Consider the following 20,704-nt stretch of genomic DNA (forward strand, 5'->3'; position numbering starts at 1 on the left):
CTCACACTCTCCTCAGATTGCACTGAGACGTCTCCTATATAAATTATTCACTATCAGTCTTTAAATATTGGCTGCTTTTAGGTATATAAGCGAGGGTAGCTAAAAATAGAAAAGCCTTGGCGTTCTGCAGTACAACTGGAATATCAGGAGGTATTGTATGTGATTTAATGCAATAGCTGCCTTTGACTGTCTTTTGGTGGCACCCTGCCATTATTTACATGATGTATCGAAAGGGTGGAGTCGCTGGACAGCCAAGATGTCCGTTTGTGAAAGATCTAGAGCAGGGCTCACTAACTAGCCACCCGCGATCCGAGTCCAGATCCATATACGGACCTGGACCTACAGTATAATCAATAAATGATTTAAGTACCGTGGAACCCTGGTTAGCGTCCGCCCTGTTTAGCGTTTTTTTTTCGGTTAACATACTGTTGTTTGTTGTCTCTGTCACGGGCTCGTTCGGGGATGTCTCCATGGCAACTGCTGTGTTATGGCTATGACGCCCTGCGAACTGAGGCTCCAAGATTGGGCACCTGTCTGGGGAACTTCTGCAGGCCTACACACTCATGCATCCAAGGACACACACATCCCTTCCCTCATCCAACGCCTTCGCCGCTATATCCACCCGGTGCTGGCGAGACAGGGACCACAGCCGGCAATGGGGCGTAAACAAAGAATAATAAGAGTGTAAAGGTGACTATAGGGGTGTTATTTCATGTCTACAGGGCTCTAATAATGGGAAAGGATGCATTTTGAAAGTCATAAACAGGTTTTTCTATGCTGTAACTACAAATATATTCCAGCCATCCATTTTCTATGCTGCTTGTCCTCACCAGGGTCGCAGAGGTATGCTGGAGCCAATCCCAGCTGATTTTGGGCGAGAGGCGGGGTATATTATTAATATTGAATCCTGCTTTGCAGAAATTCACTTATTGGGGTTGTAACCGCCATAAACAAGAGGTGACTGTAGATGTAAAGATTCATCATTAATATAATTAATTGACAGAATGATTAATAAATGTTTTAGTTAATAAGTTAATACATTCAATTAAATACTAGTAATATTTTATATAGTTGCATTTTGCTCCCGTACTGTGCCAAAAATGAACCCAACAGTCACCTTAAAACCGAGGTAAAGTAGTAAATCGTGATTACGGCCTACCGTTACACTCCCAACACAAACCACTACAAAACACATACAGTACTTCACAGGTGTGTACTACAACCTAGGTTCCCAAAGTACCTCCTGAATACCTCTGGGGAGGCCAATTGTAAATGGGGATACGTGAATAAAACTTAAAATCAATTAGCGCCTAGCGCTCTCAATTACGAGTGCACCTGAACGCCTCACGGTGCAATGGCGAACGAGCAGAAAGCAGGAAGGAGACCGCACACGATGTTGTACATTGCTGTGTGTGCATCATATGAACGAATAAGTAAGTTTGACGATTATTTTGTGGTTTAAGAGTGTTTAATCTCAAATATTTAAGTTCCAGTCCCCGCACGGTGCACCGGTGAAAACCTGTCACTGTGAGTTGGTTGTATGTATTGTTGTACTTCAGATACTGCTTTATCGTGATTGTGAAACGTTCCCCTTAATTATTATGCTAATTTAAACCCTAAGCCATCGTCAGTGGACAAAAAAAAAAGCGATGGTCAAATTCAAGCCATTCAAACGAAAGAATGCCAACATCAAACTGGAATAAAAGATGTGTAGGATGATTACTTATCTGTTTATCAGTGCTCATGTGGAACCTTATCAAAATATAGCCATGCAAAATACACCTTTTGACGCAGAATTACTTTAAAATGAATACCAATCAATTGTGTTCAATATTTCACGTTAATTGATGTGTGCAGGAGTGGGGGGGTATGCCACTGTAAAACGTTTCGGAACCACTGTACTAGAATATTGCTAAATGTTGGCTCAGCAACTACTCCGGGCCGTAAAATGACATCACTTCCTACTTGTTCTTTCAAAAAGAAATGCAGAACTGGATGAACAAATATGAGAAACACTTCAAAGCTGTTAAAGGAAGTCCAGCACAAGCCTGTGAATATACAACATGTAATGACTTCCTCTCTGTTGGAAACCATGTTCCTGCATGTTTGTATAAGAACATTTATTATTTTTGGTGCATGCGCGAAACCAGGTTCTGTGTGCAAATTTCATGGACTCAAGTTGTTTAACGACCGTCGCTAATATCCATGTGCTCCCCTCGCTCTTTGTCTTGTCTGCGGAGTCGACCTAATCGCGGCTGACAGTCAGCTTTGCTCTTTTCTTAGCGCTGTGTCGCTTGCAATCAGTGACAGTGAAGTCAGGCAGCAGGAAGGGCTTGTGTGAATTCAACACCGACACACACACACACACACACACGCACACACGCATGTGTATACACAGAAACTTGCACCCATGAGCTAATACAAAGCCTCTTGTGTGTACACACAAATGTATATTAAGTTCGCAAATGTACACACGGGCATGATAATAGGCACATGCACACGTTTGCAAACACGCACACTTGCTTTCAAAATAATGAAACCGGCTCAACTGGGGAGCCACTGGCCTCCTTGTATGTGGGTCAGGCCCATGCAAAGCGGTATTGATTTTTTTTGGCTGCGTGTCTGACCGCGCGCACCACGCTGAAAAAGTTTGACAGCAGCAAACATGGCAGCGAGCAGCGATATCTAACACGCGCTCATTCGCAGATGAGGTTCTGCGGCTCGCTCGCCTTTCCTTGTCAGCGCCCCGGCAATTGGCAGACAATGGACTTGTTTGATAAAGAGGAGGGCTGACATTCGAACGGGCAATTTGTGAGTGACAGGCCAGGAGAAAGGGATGAAGAGAATGAAGGGGGAGGCGGCCACCGCGGTAACGGAGGGGTCAGGAATTTGCCTCTTTAAAGAATGTAGCGTCACCCATATGTCCGTCTGCCCTAGTGCATGCTCGATGGAGTGGAAGGGCAGGGATGCGAGAGTGCTCTCTTCTTCCTCTCTCTCTATTTCCAGTCCAGTTTGCAGGCCTCTGTAGCCTACTGTGGTGCACAGCAAAAGCTTAATGCTCTTTTGCCTATTGGATTAAAGCACGGAGTGGACATTTAGGACAGCAGAGAGAGATGCTTTCAAAAGCAATGCCATCCATAGAGGAAGTCCTATCATCAATACTGTACAAGAACCAGACAGTACATCTGGCCGCGGTCAATTCTTGTTAAATTTTGTCCATAGTCGACTAATGGTCAAATGTTGTTGTTGCTGTTTAGCAACCTTTTGGAGAAACTCGTGATGTTGCAGTCCGAAAGTCTCTTACTGTGGGTGACATGGAGTCGTAACACGTCCATTTTATTCACCAAAGACCGCACAGTAGCTAGCATAACTCTCGGTATGGAGAGTTTGTGCGGTGTTAGCTTGAGCTTAGCTTGTATTCCTCCGTACCTCCCTTGCCGCTGTTTACGTTCCCGATGCCGTCTTCGAGCACTTCCGCCCGGCTGCGGGGTGTGAGTAGATTCCGGTACTCTGGAGAGCTCAAGGATGAGTCGAAGATCGGTGATGAAATCCACTGTCCAAAGCTCTTTACGGGTATAAGATGTTAAACCAAAGCTGCTCTGTAGAGACCCAATATTAGCAAAACAATAACTACAAAACTGCAAATCTGGAAGAGACGATGGGCTTTGCTGTCTGTACGCGCCAACGTCTTGCAGAAGTATAGGTCTTCTGTTCAACACCCACGTCATTTTCCATTCCTATTAACACAAATGAGGCTGATTTTGTATCAAAATAGTGTAGTTGTAACCAAAACATAGACATTCTATTGTTTCATTCTATTTGTATTCAAATTTAAAGAAAAATAAGCAGGAAACTGTTGTGAACGTGCATAATTCCACCAGTGTTCATTCAAATTTTTGAGAATCTACAATGTAAATAGTCATGAAATAAATAAAACGCATTGAATCAGAAGGTGTGGCCAAACTATTGGCCTATATTGTAATTATGAAAGTGACTATGAACACTACAAAGTATTGCAGTAGTCAGTTTACGAAATAAACTTAGGAAAACCGAAAAAAAAATCCCCCTCCGGAGTGAAGGCAGTGATATCAACGCGACATGAGCCGTTTTCAACTCTGTCTTGTCAAAATGCGCCGCGTCCTCCCCCCTCTGGCTGAAGGGAGTCTGTCTATGGAGGGGCGGTCGCTGTGTGGGACTGCCCAATTACAGAGCGTGACGCTTGAATACATAAGTAGTTACCCAATGCGGATTTTCCTTCATCATGGTTACGGATAATGATGAACTGTACTCGTTTCATGCTCGTACTCGGCAAAAATGCATTATCCGGTTCATCCCGAGATGTGACGTAGCTGAACGAGCTGAAAAGAGCATAATCGCCACCTTGTGGTGCGGAGGTGCACATAGACACAACGCATACAAACTAGAACTATGTGTGAACTTGTCAGACAAGCTCAACTTCTCCATTCACGTGCTTTGCAGTGACCTCTTATTAATCCCATTAAGAGCAAATGCGCTCCTCATATTTACTACAGTGTGACCGTTTGACCCTTGCCACTGGCTAACATCTCGTGTTGAAAATGGGCTCATTTGCAAAAATGGTGGAATTTTGGAGGTGAAGACCACTTAGAGTTAATGGCTGGCTCATTTGAATATATATGCAGTGTGCTCGGGGGGTGGGCGAGCACGGGGCAGCCAGTGATGGTGGGGTGGATTTGCAAGATCACCACGCTGATCAATGTGAATAGTTACCACTTTTCGTCCCCATGGCGTCATTAATTTGCCATTTGTTTCCCCGTGTAGGCTGTAGGCTTTTTCCTCAATTACAGTCGTTTATGGCTTCTGCAGTCACTTACCTTTAAGGTGTGTTGTACTGTAAATTAATTTGGAACTTTCTGTCTTACTTCCTTTTTCATTAGGCTAGTAATAGTCTGCTCATGTTCTCAACTAAGACAACCAGAGGGCAAGAAAGTGACCTCATGAAGGAAGGGGGGTGGCAGACAGAATCGCAAGAGTTCACAGTAATTTCCATTTAAGCCGCGAGAGAGAGAGAGAGAGAGAACATGATATGTGACAAACGATGCCACACTGGCATATTGTGTCAAGCTGGTACGTGTAGACTTGATTGCCCCTCGGTCGTGTCATCTGCTGGATATCTTATTTCGTGAAGTACATTTCAGATTTTATACCATGGTGATTTAATTACACGCAGTATATTCATTGTAAGAATGAATTGAAGCACATTAGAGCAGTATGGTGCCATCTTGTGTTTTATGCGATTGTCAGAACATGAATTTTGTAGTCTTTTTTTTTTTTTTTTTTTGAACGAAATATACTCATCTCGCTAAAACATCTAACCATCAGGTACACTTGCACATCTTAATGAGATCCAATCCCAAAAAAATCTGCCTCTCATACAGTAATCCCTCATTTATCGTGCCTAATTGGTTCCAGACCCTACCGGGATAAGTGAATTTCCTTGAAGTAGGATTCCTCATATATAAATGGAATCATAGAAAACCTGTTTTAAAACTTCTAAATACGTTTTTTTAAGATTAGAGCCCTGAAGACATGAACTAACGTCCCTATAGTCACCTTTACACTTGTATTACCCAATATAGTAGACATAATAAGAATGAATAAGCCATTTTAAGACATTAATAACACTTGTGTTTGTTTGTGTTGCTATAATACGAAGGTTCAGAGTTGAGTTTTAGCTTGCAAACCTGCAATAAAAGTCTGTTTCCATGGCGATCAAGTCTGGTGCTCATTGAATATTCCAGTAACATTACTGACCAGTGTAAATATATATCTTTCACAGCGATTTTGAATGGATCTTCTGAATGCCTTATATTTGTATTTTAGTTCATGTAGCCATTTTTATGGTTGAAAATGATTTAATTTAGGCAAAATGTAAAATTTGCTTCAGTATACATATTTTTGTTCCTATTAATAGGCCAAATTCAACTACGAAACAGCATAATTTATTCATTTAAAGACATTCAGAGTGAAAATCAAATCGCGAAGTGGCGAAGGACGACAGTACAGTCATGCTAAGTTTTGATTTTTATTGCAATGTTATACATCTACACTGCATTATAAGGAGTACATAAGCTCTGCTTATTCCTACTCCTTTTCGGACAGGCTGACTTGGAACCTCAGTTACTGTATGTCTTGGTTAGCATATTTTTCAATTTACCCTGGAAATTTAGGCAAAAAATTTGCCGTGGTTAATGTAAAATACGGTGCGCGTCTTGTCATGTTGTCCATCCACCGCGTGAGTCCAACTGAGTTCAAAACGTATTTTTATCACAAAACGTCACTGTTAGCAGCCTGTTACTGTTAGCAAGTAATCAGCTCCATCGCCCGTTTGTGGTTGGTTCTGTAGTTCTTTGCCAACTAACACAGCTACGCCACGACTCTCTGATTTTCTTATTGATCACGGCTGCAAAATAACCTACAGTGGAGCCAAAGAAAGTTGCAAGTGCCGGCATTTTGATACTACACTACTGAATTCAAGAAATAACTCATGGCAAAACACAAAATGGGTAAAAGTGATGTTAAATGTTCGTTCATCCCTTTCGTGTGTCATTTTGAATTGTTTTCTGCATATAAAACAAAAAAAAAAGTGTTTTGTGTTCACATTTTTGGGCATCCGGAATGGATTATTTGGATTTGCATTATTTCTTATGGGAAAAATAGATTTGGTTAGAGTACGTTCCTGTTTGAGTCGGACCATCTGGAAAGAATTAATGAGGCTAACCAATTCATGCAGCAAACTACAGTAACATATTCAAACAATACAAGACTCTCCTCACTATTGTTGTTTGTTTCCTTCAGCATATTTAGCCAGTCCTTCATTTTCACTCGTAATTTAGGCTAACAGCTCATTCAGCCTGTTTACAGACGGCCCCTTAGAGCTAAATTAATAGAAGAGGCTTTGGGGACTGCAGAGCAAAGTCATAAGCAAGACTACAATGTTCATTTGCGAGCTCGTCGGATAATTACCAATTTGCCACTCTCCAATCTTGTTTCATAATATACGTTCATGACTCAACGTCTATTGTGTTCTTGATGCCTGCGAGCGATGTGTGACTTTTATACAACAGAGGATGCCTCCTCGTGCTTCTGTCTTCCATATACAACTTCATACTGAGTTCTTAGACTTGCCCAACATGGGCCCAGACATGAGAAGGGTGCTGTGATCGCCTTGGGCTCTGACGGTGTTCTTTTTGGCTGCCAGTTTTGACTCAAAGAGTAGCGATGACAAAATACAGCCGAGGGAAAGTGATGAGTTAGACGTCTTTCTAAATCACTCTCTTAAAAAAAAACAAAACATACTGTATATCATGCTTTCCATTTTTGAATACGTTGCCCAGGAAGGGAAATATTAAAATACATATATTACATATGCCAACACCTCAGACAGGCTGACATTTAAAATAAATATCTGCACAAAAGGCACTTGATAAAATATGTAGAATATTAGGTAATTATTGGACCATTCATTTTATCACTTTTAATCATAATGTTTTACCTTGTTGCCTTTAATTAAAAAGTTGTCAAAAACAGCATTATTTTTATTCACTGGCCAAGAGAAATGATCACGCAAGTGACGTGCATTTTGAATACCGTCGTCATGCCAAATATGTTTGTTTTAAAGTGTGGGGCCTTCCCAACTTCCCAAAAAAGTGGAACATATTTTGTCCAGTTTTCCATTTTCATGGCTGAAAAATGTTTATAAATATGTTTTTCTTAATTTTTTTCAAGCTGCTGCACCTCACATGGCAGACACTGTCAGAAAAGGTGTCAGTGCCGTTGTCTGTTCCTCAAATAAATAGCCATATTAATGTACCACAGAAAGCTTATTATTGGCCCACTGTGTGTCTTTTCCAGTAGAAAACTACAATTACAAAATATAGCAGTGGGGCAAACAGGCTGTAATGACGGCAGCTCGAACTGCTACTGCTAATCATTTCTGTTGATGTGTAGTTATGTAAATGACATATAAAATAGATGGCAGTAGATTAGGTAAAAGAACTACAGTTCCCATGATGCTTAGAGCGCCAGAAGTCGTGAATTTCCGAAGTAGACATGTTTTGATAGGAGTCATATGCAGCAATCGTGTTTTGATCCAACAAATCTTAAATAAGTTTGATCGAATGTAGATTGACTACAGGTCCTGTGTGGACATTAACATCGCGGCTGCTGAAGTGTAATGGAAAAAAAATCTGCGTGGATCACTGCACTTTCTTATTTGTGTGTAAAAATGTTGCTAAGCTAGTACCTGTTGTGTCACTGTCTTAATTACACACAATCCAACAACGGCACAGTTAGCACATTCTGTACTTGACCTCACTTGTGTGCATTTCCAAATGTAGCCATATTGAAAGCAAACCGTACCAGTTAATTATAACTTAAGGGACTTCTGTTGTTGGCGTTGTTTCTTTGCCTCCATTAACCCTGAAATAAGACGAAGACATCCCAGGCAACAATCATGTGTGATTCACATACTGTACAGATCCTTTGTTTAAAAAGGTATTTGCTCGGCCCAGCCACATCACACTGCGTCAATGGGAACGTCTGCTCTTCGAGGGGACTGAGACATCATCGGCCAAGAAACCAATTAAGTGTCGATCAACATGCATCGACTGCATTCAAGTTGACGCCAGCCTTTTATGCGCTTTTAATCGACGGTTTGAACAAGACACGCTAAGTATACTTTATGCTGTTGATCTCTTGGCAAATCAACAAAGCGTGGGGATTATCAGGCTTATGGAGCAGCATTCTTAAGAGTTCACAACACTAAAGTAGGTTTGCATAACACAAATGTGTGTTTGTGTAACATAAAACCACTCATTTGAATGCTGCGTGTTGCTTGATTGGTTCATTCAAGTATCGGCAGAGCTGTAGATATTTAACTCATTAAACAATTTATTAAACCCTTTCATAGTCAAGACACGGTTTTGTTTGAAGCTACAGATGAGGTCAAAGTTGAGGTGTAGTCGGATGAAGGCACTAGGGTAGGTCCGATCCGATAATTAATATTGGTATCAGTCCGATATGGGCTAATTTACTGGATCAGATATTGGAAAAACTCATAGGAGCCCATACTTTGTTGTGACCAAGCCCACCTAACATATTGTGATGGTCGCGCATCGGCCAAGAGATGTTCAGAGGCGCTTCAACTGCTTGAAAGGAAGTTGCTTCTTATTTGGGCAGACAATAGTCAGGACGGATGACAGAATGATCTTGGCACTGACTAGGAATGAAAGGGGGTAGCTACAAAGAACACTAACCGTGGCCGTGGTGTCGGACAAAGATGAAAGAGATAAGCACGGACAGGTAAGCAGACACACACACACACACAGGGAAACTACTAACGCTACGGGAAACAACAACTTAGACCAACTTGCATAATATTAAACAGGTTATATTTACTACTATTTACAAAGCAGTCCAGCAAAGCATGCTGGGAAGCAGGAAGTGCTCCCGGTGATGCTGCAATATGCTAGCCGGTGGTGATGTTCTGATACTTTTTGTTTGGGGGAAAAAGTAGTTGCATCCAGGCCGTTTTTGTAAAATCAGTAATTGTAACACTCTCTCTTCCACCATTGGCTTAGCTTTAATACAATTCATCTTTAGATCCATTTAGATTTAGCTAGCTAGCTTCAGTTAGCTCTTTGTTTTATTTATTGTTGGCTATGAGTAACAACTGACACGTATCACCTTTTAGATTGGGGTAAATGGTGTAGAGATAGCGGGGGGAAAAAAGTATATGCTATGTCACTCACCATGCATTCTAATTAGCTGTTGGTGAGGTGCTACAGCAAGCCGGCTATCCCACACTGTGCCACATTGTAAAACGACCATCCAGACTCCTTATTGCAAGGTAATATGCCTTCTGTTGGATGTAAAACGTCATGTTTGGAAAACTGATTGAGGTGGTGTAAATGCCAAAAGGAAATGTACAAGAGTGAGGTGACGAAAGAGAGAAATAACAGCGTAACCTTGGTTACCTTCCGCATCATTGCCCGTGTTTTAATATGTCAGTGCACACACGGCAGTAAAGCCTGCGTTGAATCATTAACTGTAGGAAATAGATCATTAAAAGTTCAAAAGAGATCTAGGTTAAACTCACAGAGTGAACACTATACCCTTTAAAAAACTTAAAAGGCAAAAAAAAAGAAGCGAGAGGACATAGTCTATGAATAGTCCAATGAGCTCACTGCTACCCTAAGGGTCAGCGTTGCATGTCCGCGGACGACAAGCGGTGAGTTTGTCATTGAGGACATTTGCATTTCAAACATTTTCCCACATGTTTAGACGTGATGTGATGTGGGGGTGACTGTTCAACCAGGAGGTCAGGTGATCTACAGGAGGAGTCAAAACACTTGCAGCCTTTGTTTACAAAACAATATGTAAACATAAAAATGTTTGCAGTCAGTAAACAAGCTGTGACTTTCCTATTGCCAGTTTATTTCATAGCCTGTCAAAGGAATATCCAGTGTACAATGCAAATATACTCTCTATGGGCTGTAAGCTGCAATTTAATACCCATTTATAGCATTTAGGGCACAGCCATGGTGTTTCTATTATCACTATCCTTACTATTGAGTTGCATTTGATTGCAGCCTCATATTTAATTAATGGTTAGTGCTGACAAAAAAGGATTAGTTTCAGTGCACATCACCAAGGAGTCAGTCGCACGTGAGAGGCCTCCTGACGGTCACCGAGATGCTTCTTAGACCCCCCACGCCGCTCGCAACTTCTCTGAGATTATGCCCTAATGATGACCCAAGGCCCACTTTTAATCACCATTTGTCTTGCCCCCTTTAACATATCATTCCACTCCCCTGCACAGGTTTAATTCTTGCGGAGATATGACCGTTAACTGCCCTTCAGACACAATCTTTGAGGGCCAATTTATATTTCCTTTAATGGATGTCCTTGTATTTCTGCATTATGTTCTATCATGCAGCAGGAACTCAGCCCTGAAACTTTTTTGCCTTCGAATTTGACCAAAGCCCCGTTTCGACGCGTACTACTCAAGCCAACACATGGACTCAGCAAAGACTAAAAAAGTAACTGAGTGAAAAATAGCATACATTACAAAAAACTAACTGATAGATAAGCCAGACCCCCAGTAACTAAATAGCCTCAGTGATTCTCACTTATTTTCTGCCATCTCCCCCCCCCCGGTATATGTATTTTTTCATGCCCCCCCATGATTGGAAGTACCATTGAGAACCTTAAGCATTCATTATTATTATTATATTTTATATTTATTTCTATTGTCAGTATATTTAGCAATATATTTATTATTTATTTATTTGTACAAACCACTGTATGAGTTGCTGGCACCAGCATCGTTCAAGCATGAATAAAGACACGAACAGAAGTGTTATAATTAGAATCCCTGCCTCGCGTACCCTCCTAATTTGAGAAGCCAATGAAACAAAAATGCACAGCTGGGTAGGACAAGAGGGAAGGGAAGAAGCCGATTGGTTGGGCACAAAAGAGGGCGGTGCCAATGAGACCAGGCGGAACACATAACCAGAGTTGAAGCAAAGAAAAACATAGTTTACATTGTCAAATGTAGATATCTGAACTTTGCAAAGAATGATAGAAGTATTTTTAGTTAAGTATAAGAATAAATAGAACATATGTTGCATTTTACTGTCACTTTGGACTGAAAGTCCACCGAAATATCGGTTTTAATGGGTTTATGAGTTTGTTGCGGACTTGACTATTCTATTTAGCTGTGACTCACCTTGAGTCTGAATATCTGGCAGTGTCTCTGCATGTCACATCTGCATCTATTTAGGGAAAATCTTTATAATGAAAAAAAAAATCATATTTTTTTTTTTTTCCCTTTTAGCTATGAAGGACAAATCTCCTGTGTTTTCTTTTAACCTTGTGAACAAACTACAAAAAGTAGCGCAATCGATAGCGAGCCTCTGAAGATCCCGATTGTATTGTATTTTGGAATGAAGGGTGAAAAAAGGAGAATTGCAGCCAGATGAACAGCTGTATTGAAATAAACCATCATCTCCATATGCTGAGGGAAAACAATCTCTTCACATTATGGAGTCTGAAGATGGGTGGGGGGGGAAACACTTAATCAACTAACATTGATATTACTTCTGGCAATTAGGAGCATGCTGGTAATGATATGAGTTTTCAGCTGTAAATAATTATGCTGCCTGCGGGCCATACTTTAATTCTCGGCTGTATCTATAAACAATAATCAAACCAACAGCGTCAGGGTAAAAGTTGGAGATTTGCACTTGCAGAGTAGCGGTTTAAGAGCAGCTTATTGGAGCCCCATGGTGATGCAGCTCGTCGGGGTCACCTTCAGGTGCTCTTGCATATAACATACACTGAGCTATTGATCAGCAAAGTGGGGAAACGTATAGAATGCAGGGCTCACTGACTGCTTTGGCGATGTGAATGTTATAATTCAATACAACATCATTATGTATTTATTCTATAAAACAAACAGCCAATAATAAAGTAGGTCATTCATATCCAAAGACACTTTTTGATTCATGTTTGTGATCATAAATTAGTTCATGTACTGTATATGATATGCCACCCTTATGGCAATAGTCATCCAGGTCATGTTAATCTGCGGGGCTTGAATAGAGGCAACTGGACTGGCCTTTTTGGGAGAGCTGTTTCACTTTTAAACCAAAAGGCTTCGTCGGTTCTAAATTTGAAGTGTGAAGTCTCCCAATTGAAAAAAGTATTTGCCCCCTTCCTGATTCATTCTTTTTTCGCACAGATTTTGTTTGTCACAGTTAAATGTTTCAGATCATCAAACTAATTTAAATGTTAGTCAGTGACAACAAAGCTGAACACAAAATGCAGTTTGGAAATGAAACTCTTTATTATTAAGGGATGAAAAAAATCCAAACCTACATGGCCCTGTGTGGAAAAGTGATTGCCCCCTAAACCTAATAAGTGGTTGGGTCACCCTTAGCAGCAACAACTGCAATCAAGCGTTTGTGATAACTTGCAATGAGTCTCTTCCAGCGCTGTGGAGGAATTTTGGCCCACTCATCTTTGCAGAATTGTTGTAATTCAGCCACATTGGAGGGTTTTCCAGCATGAAGCGTCTTTTTAAGGTCATGCCACAGCATCTCAATAGGATTCAGGTCAGGACTTTGACTAGGCCACTCCAAAGTCTTCATTTTGTTTTTCTTCAGCCATTCAGAGGTGGACTTGCTGGTGTGTTTTGGATCATTGTCCTGCTGCAGCACCCAAGTTGGTTTCAGCTTGAGGTCACCAACAGATGGCCGGACATTTTCCTTCAGGACTTTTTGGTAGACAGCAGAATTCATGGTTCCATTTATCACAGCAAGTCTTCCAGGTCCCGAAGCAGCAAAACAGCCCCAGACCATCACACTACCACCACCATATTTTACTGTTGATATGATGTTCTTTTTGTGAAATGTGGCGTTACTTTTACGCCAGATGTAATGGGACACACACCTTCCAAAAAGTTCAACTTTTGTCTCGTCAGACCACAGAGTATTTTCCCAAAGGTCTTGGGGATCATCAAGATGTTTTCTGCCAAAATTGAGACGAGCCTTAATGTTCTTTTTGTTCAAGGATGGTTTTGGTCTTGGAACTCTACCATGCAGGCAGTTTTTGCCCACAGTCTTTCTTATGGTGAAGTCATGAACACTGACCTGAGGCAAGTGAGGCCTGCAGTTCTTTGGATGTTGTTGTGGGGTCTTTTGTGACCTCTTGGATGAATCATCGCTGTGCTCATCGGGCCATTTTGGTTGGCCGGCCACTCCTGGGAAGGTTCACCACTATTCCATGTTTTCGCCATTTGTGGATAATTGCTCTCACCGTGGTTTGCTAGAGTCCCAAAACTTTAGAATGGCTTATGACCTTTTCTACACTGATCTCAATTAACTACTTTCTGGGGGAGGGTAATCACTTTTTCACACAGGGTCGTGTAGGTTTGGATTTTTTTTTTTCTCCCTTAATAATAAAACATTTCACTTATAAACTGCATTTTGTGTGCAGTTGTGTTGTCATTGACTAATATTTAAATTTGTTTGATGATCTGAAACATTTAAGTGTGACAATCATGCAAAAAAAAAATAAATCAGGCAGGGGGAAAACACTTTTTCACTCCACTGTATGTTGTTTTTGAATTATACCATAACCTGTGTGTCTTGATGCGTATTGAATCGTCTATCACAAAGACATTTGCAACCCTAGAGGTAACTTGGTCCTGGAGAGTGCTGCTGACACTCTTGTGCACAACAGCAACCCTATTGTGACACCCCCACCAGAGACATAAATAGGGAGACTCCACACTTCAAATTGAGAACTGAAGAAGCCTTTCGTTGAAACGTCTTCAACAAACATGAAGAGTACCCATCCATCCGTTTTGTACACCGCCAATCCCAGCTGACTGCGGGTGAGACTCCGGGGTACACCTTGGACTGGTAGCCAGCCAATCGCAGGACAGGCTGCGAAATTCCAGAAACGACATGCATAGACTTTATCGCTTATGTAATATTAATTCTAAGATGCAGGAGACTGCATGCATAAAGTCACTTACTATGCAGTCCACAGCAACACTCGCATTTGCTGCACTCTGCTGCTGCAGTGTTGCTGCTGCACGACGAGGTTCATTGATGAAGAGAAAATACAAGAAAAATACGTGAGAATGCAAGAGTGATTCTTGACAGCAAACTTTTCCTCACTGTCAAGCAGCAAATGGCAGCCTCCTGATGTGTACGGACTAAGATGAAGAGCATAATTAAGGAAACATATGAAAGCCGACACCGAGTGTGAGATTAATTAGGTGCGTGTCAATAGCTCATCAATAGCCGATTAACTAATGACACATGGCCCAATGAGGGCTATTGATCTGCTCCTCGTCTGCCGCGTTAATAGGTTGTAGCCGACATTTCGAATGAAAGCTGACAGAAAGTGAAGGGGCTAGTGTGCACTAAACTGCAAAAATCACAAATGTAGTCAAAGCACATTGATGTAATGTGCTCTCGTGGGATGCCGGTGATTACTGTGACCACAACTGATCTTATTTGAGTTTGCCGGAATTCCCATCCTTTCAGTGATAATTAAAAATGACCCCAAAGGAGCTCGCCCCTCCCCAGAAATGAAAAAGGACTCAATCTAGATTAATGGCATTGGAATGGCCAACATCGTAAGTTAGCCACTCTATGATAATGATTGTAATGATAATAATGAACACTTGGATGAGGGATGAAGAATCCCTTGTCCTGGAGTTGGATCCCTATACAGGTTAATTAGGTAAGATAACATCATTAGCCACTCTCATGCCTGCACTGAGAATTAATTGGAGAAGATGGCGATTTAGGTCTATATTAAATCGCATAAACGATCAATGACAGCTTAGCCAAGACTTTGGAGGTCCAAATTGGTGCACATCTTATTTACGCTGCTTAATGACGAAAGAAACTGCAGTGTTTTGTGATAGAGGCATAACAATACAGTGGAACCTTGGTTAGCGTTATTAATCCGTTCCAGAAGGACCAAGTTCAACGGAAATGTACTCTACCCAAATGCAAATCCAATGAATCCGTTCCAGTCACTCAAAAAAATGAACACAAAACACTTTGTTTCTGGTTTTACATGCAGTACACAATTAAAAACTGTTTTCTTGATTGAAGACTTTGTGTTTTGCGATGAGTTATTTCTTGAAATCAGCAGCGTTTCTCACCTCATTTATCAAAATGCTGGCACTTGCCAACTTTCTTTGGCTCCACTGTGGGTTATTTTGCAGCTGTGACCGAAAGAAAAGCAGAGACTTTTGGCATAACTGTGTTAGTTTGCAAGAGTACTGATGTGTCGGTCCCGAAATTTGAAGTGAACTCTGAAATGAGCTCTTTGAAATGAACGACGTTGTTGGGAGCCAGTTGGACCCGATTAGTTTTTTCCTGGTCTTTTTTTCTGTTCAAGGCGAATGTCCTTGGTCAAGATGTGTGGCGGCGTCTCTGCCGGGGGAGGGGCGGGGTTAAACACACGCTGTGGTGCTCTCAGAGTCGATTTGTTCATGAGAAATTTGCATGAAGAGATTTGACCTATTTTGACTTAATTTGTCTTTAGAGATGGGTCTTTGTATTTTAGTTATAATATCAAATTGTATATAATTTTGTAGCTGCTCCTTGAGGTTTAAATAAATCCATTTAAACAATAAACATTTGATATCATGTATTTACAGTAGTAATACATTTTACACAATACGCATAATTTGATAATAAATTAATTCAAGACGACAAAAAAATCTGAGCAGATACCTGGGAGCCGAACCAAAAGAACCGGCTCTCTAAAATGAGCCGAAATTTCCATCACTACTACAGAGTCAACCGCTGGTGATGTCGGACAGGCAACGCAGCCTGGAGACAATGACTTCTGGCTCCAGTTTCCATGGTAACGTGTTGCTAGCAGGGACGTTTTGTGATAAATATATGCTACGAAGACAGCTGGAAAAAGACGCGCAGCATATTGTTCTGTTTGCATGCTAACATTTTAGCTGTTGTGCTCACGTCAAAATGCAAATGCATACATGGTGTGATGTAGGGACACTATAGGACTGTCTTGACATTTTCGGGACTTAGCGCTATCTTGCTCGATGCTAGCATGCTAACTGCCAGAATGTTAGCATTTTTGCTATTTTACTTATGTCAAAATACAAATACATCATGTCACGATGTATGTACAAATAAGTGTAGCAAACCGAGGAAAAATTGGCATACATTTTCAATGTAAACCGAAAAAACACACCAAATGTACGCAAACCGAGGTTACACCGCATTGAAAAAGATTACATACAGAATGCAAGTAATTAAATCATCTCCTTCCTGTTGTGTTGAAAGCGATTGTTCCATTGACACATGCCGTGTCGCTGCGTGGAAGCTCAACGATAGCTAACGAACATTTCCAACCTTTTCCCTAGAGTGCACGCTGGGTTCTCTCTATCCGCTTGAGAAATGCATTTTTCTGCAGCTTCCTCTTAATAATGTATAATCCAATAGTCATATACTACATAATGTATGTTGACAAAGCAGTGTGAGTCCTTCACCTTCACTTTGGGGGAGTGCATTGTCACCGCTGAAAGGTGATGAAGTGGCCATCTTTACCGGTAATGCCTCCCTCTGCGTGTCCCAGTGCAAACAACAGGGTGGAACGGCGGCAGTTTCGTTCTTATTAATAATGAAATGCATTGACAAGACAACAAACAGCGATGCCATCTGTGAGGCGAGGCTGTCATAAAGATGGAACTTTCTTTATCTTGGCAGTTAGAATTTTAACAATGTTTTAATGTACATGTAAACCAAAGACGATTATACTGATGCTATATTTTCACTTGCGCTTCTTGTTGCTGTGCGTGAAAGACAACACGAGGAGGGTTACATGAGACGTGAGACTGTGTTGATGACGTCCCCATGGCAACTGCTGTGGCGCTGACCATGAAGACGGGCCGTTTGGACGTCGAAAGGTAACGTCCCTAAATATTAATATTAGAAATGTGTTGTTCCAGCAAGTCAACTGCAGCAAGCTTGTGCACTGCCATGCTGTGTTTAAGTATGCATTGTGTTTGTAGTAAAGAAGAAAGCAAGTGTGCGCTGCCCTTTTCTGTCAGCTGTATGTTTAGAGACGGAGGGCTTGTTGTTTTGAAACACTGAAAACAAATACAATATTCTCTGGTGCCCTGTCCCTTGGTGACGATTGAATTACATCCTTTATCCGTGTTCGCGGAAAAAAAGAATGTAAAGCGAAGATTTTTAGCATCGCAGTGGCGTCTGCGGCGCAAACATAGACCCATGCTGTGTCACTCTGGGTTATGGCTTGATTGTGACAGAGGAGACGGTCAGTCTCAGGGAAGGTCAGCTCTTGTATCAAGCAGTTTGGGGTTTTTGGGATGTTATGGAAAACGGGCTTTTTAATGTCTTTATATAGTGGTACCTTGCTTTTCATTAATGGAGGTGTCACGAGACACACAAGACGAGACGATGCACGATATTGGGTCCACGAGGACGAGACAAGATTATATAATATTATAATAATACAGCTCACTTTCGCTAGTCTACTTGTATTTGTCTATTTACGTCAGGGATGCCCAGTTGTTCTTTGATAGTTATCATTAAAAAAAAAAACAATTTACAATAAAAATACATGATACATATATTTAAAGACAAATCTTTATGTTTTTATTAGTTATTAGTATTAAAATTTTAGCTTTTACTAGTTACAATATATGCCTTTTTGCTCTATTTTTCCACTTTTGCTAGGTTTTTGTTTATTTTGTTCCACAGATGGCCTCTGCATTACACTTTGGACACCCTTGTGTGTTTTGCCAGGAAGGGGAGTGTGTCCAAGCTCTGCCTTCTTGGTGATGTTGGTCAAGGGCTGGGTTGCATTGTGGAGGGCTTTTTTTTTTTTTTTTCCCCATGTGCGTTTTTGCATTTCAGCATAAGTACAATTGCAAAAATGCTAAGAGTTAGCATGTTAGCACCTAGCAAGATAACACCAAGTACCGACAGTGCCAGGACAGTTGTATAGTGTCCCTACATCATGCCATGTATGTGTTTCCAGAGCTAAAATGCTAACATGCTAACATAATTAATTCTCAGCACTATCATTTGGCATTCGGAAATATTGGACTTTATTCACAAGTGGGTACAAAAGGACAGAAAAGGCCAGAAGAGCTAAACTTACTAACTATACTGTAATTTCTAATATGCTTCTAATAGCCTCATCTGAATGTATCATGTGATTTATGTCATGTGATGAATAGACAGATACAGTACCTGTTTGTCCATTTGTTTAAAAATGTTTTTTAATCTTATTTTTAATGTTAGCCCTGATAAGGTGCACGGATATCCTGTGGCCCTTGCCTCGTTAACGTGCACGGACCGCACACCGGCTCGGATTTCACTGACTTATTACGCCACGCGTAATTTGAAACAATTACAAAAACACTGGCCCACTTGTTACAACACTCATTTTCCCTCCACATATACAAAGCACAGATTCAATAGCTTTACATGTTTTTCAATCACACCCAGCGGAGCACAAGTGTTCCGTTCAAGAAAAAAAAAAAAAAGTGTAGCATTTCATCCTAGCTCGCATGGTATGGGATAATCTTTCACATTTTGCCCGGGGTTTATTTTGCTAATTCAACAGAAACTTGTGCTGGCCATGTGAATTACCATTGGGGGGGGGATTGAAAAAAATAAAATGTCCTTGTAAATGAATAAACTAGTTGAAAAAATGTTATCTCTCATAATAAAAAGGTGCTCATTGTCCTGTACTTCCAGGATACATAAGACAGGCAGTATTATATGCGCCTTAATGATATTTTTTATTCAATTTCAGTTGCATGTCTGCAGTTCTCTTCTATTTGTGTCTTTGCGTGCATTTTTTTTTATTAGCAAGACTTTGCTGTGAAGCAGTGATGGACACCTTCGGGAGTGTGAGTACAGTTTCAGTGCTAACCTTCATAGTTGAACACACAGAGGTCAGGTCTTGTACCCCCATCTAGTTCTGCATGTGTATGCGTGCACGCGTGCGTGTGCGCGCGTGAAGGTGCTGGTGCATTGTGACCATTGACATTTAGCATTCCTCTGTGTTGCCTCTTGCTTCTCAATAGGGGATTGAAGGGTCCAGAGGCCAGCGCCTGGTTCTCAAGGGGAAAAACAAAAAGGCTCTTGAAAATCTCAAGGAGTTCCCATGATCCCAGGAAAGACCTTGATCCAGCTCCATTGCACAGATTAGGGCACATAAAAAGTACATATTTATTTTATCTTTCGGCCTGGATTTGACTGAGCGAATTGGCGCTGAGGTATGTAGTACATGACAGTAATGAGAATTTGTACAAGTTTGCAGCTGATTCTGTCTGGTGAGGTTCATGGCTGGTGAGGCACTGACTCCTTTGGAGTTTTATTTTTTCAATGTTAATACAGGTTGCTCATTAACTCCTTCAATAACAAAGATGTATTCATATGTTTTTATAAACCCCAACGCCCGATCCCAAAGACATATTTATATGTTTTTTTGCGCGAGATTTAAAAAAAAGGTGGTGATGCAACTGCACACTAATAGGTGTCACTTTTAGAGCAGTTTTATGCCATAAAAACGACCACAAGGTGGCAGAAGTGCATTTGATAAGAGCTCCGCATGGATCATTCGCATGTAAAAATACACTCGACAGCAAGGAGGAAGTGGTAGAGCATGGAGGAGTGTAGCTTGCAGACGCATTGTCGGGACAATTTAACGCACTCACACGTGCACACGTGTGCACACACATGCGCGCACACACAGTTTAATTCCAAATGTGAAAATTGTAAATAGTTCATGGTGTTATATTTGTAAATCAATTATTTTCATGTCAAAATTTTTTTTGTGTTGTTTATGTTGTGGTATAGATATTTAGATATTTGAGCTGTCACAAAAGAAAAGTATTTGTGTCAAAATTAAAGTTATGCTTGAAATGTATCTTTTCACAAAAAGCTGGTTTTCTCCCTTTTCTAATCGGCAACTGATATTTCCCTGACACTTACCTATGTTCGACTGCTGATTACTAAAGAACGGAAAAAGGGAGAAACAAACTTTTTTCTGATGAAAGACGAGAGTCTAATCTTTTTGTTTTTGGTAGGTTCCATGTTTATATCGACATAGAACACAATATTCT

At 40.9% G+C, this 20,704-nt stretch overlaps 1 protein-coding gene across 8 annotated transcripts in view; it reads left to right on the forward strand.

Annotated features, from left to right (window-relative positions):
• Window positions 1-1,216: 1,216 nt before the first annotated feature.
• Window positions 1,217-20,704, forward strand: part of ofcc1 (orofacial cleft 1 candidate 1) — a 126,336-nt gene continuing 106,848 nt past the window's right edge. For 7 of the 8 annotated variants that reach the window (XM_054766169.1, XM_054766172.1, XM_054766173.1 and 4 more), the window contains exons 1-2: window positions 1,217-1,433; window positions 17,406-17,509. The gene's annotated coding sequence lies outside the window, so the exon portion shown is untranslated. The remainder of the gene's footprint in view (window positions 1,434-17,405; window positions 17,510-20,704) is intronic. The other variant, XM_054766170.1, reaches the window with a different exon arrangement.

This window comes from Dunckerocampus dactyliophorus, chromosome 21 (assembly GCF_027744805.1).
Source record: "Dunckerocampus dactyliophorus isolate RoL2022-P2 chromosome 21, RoL_Ddac_1.1, whole genome shotgun sequence".
NCBI classification, from domain to species: Eukaryota; Metazoa; Chordata; class Actinopteri; order Syngnathiformes; family Syngnathidae; genus Dunckerocampus; species Dunckerocampus dactyliophorus.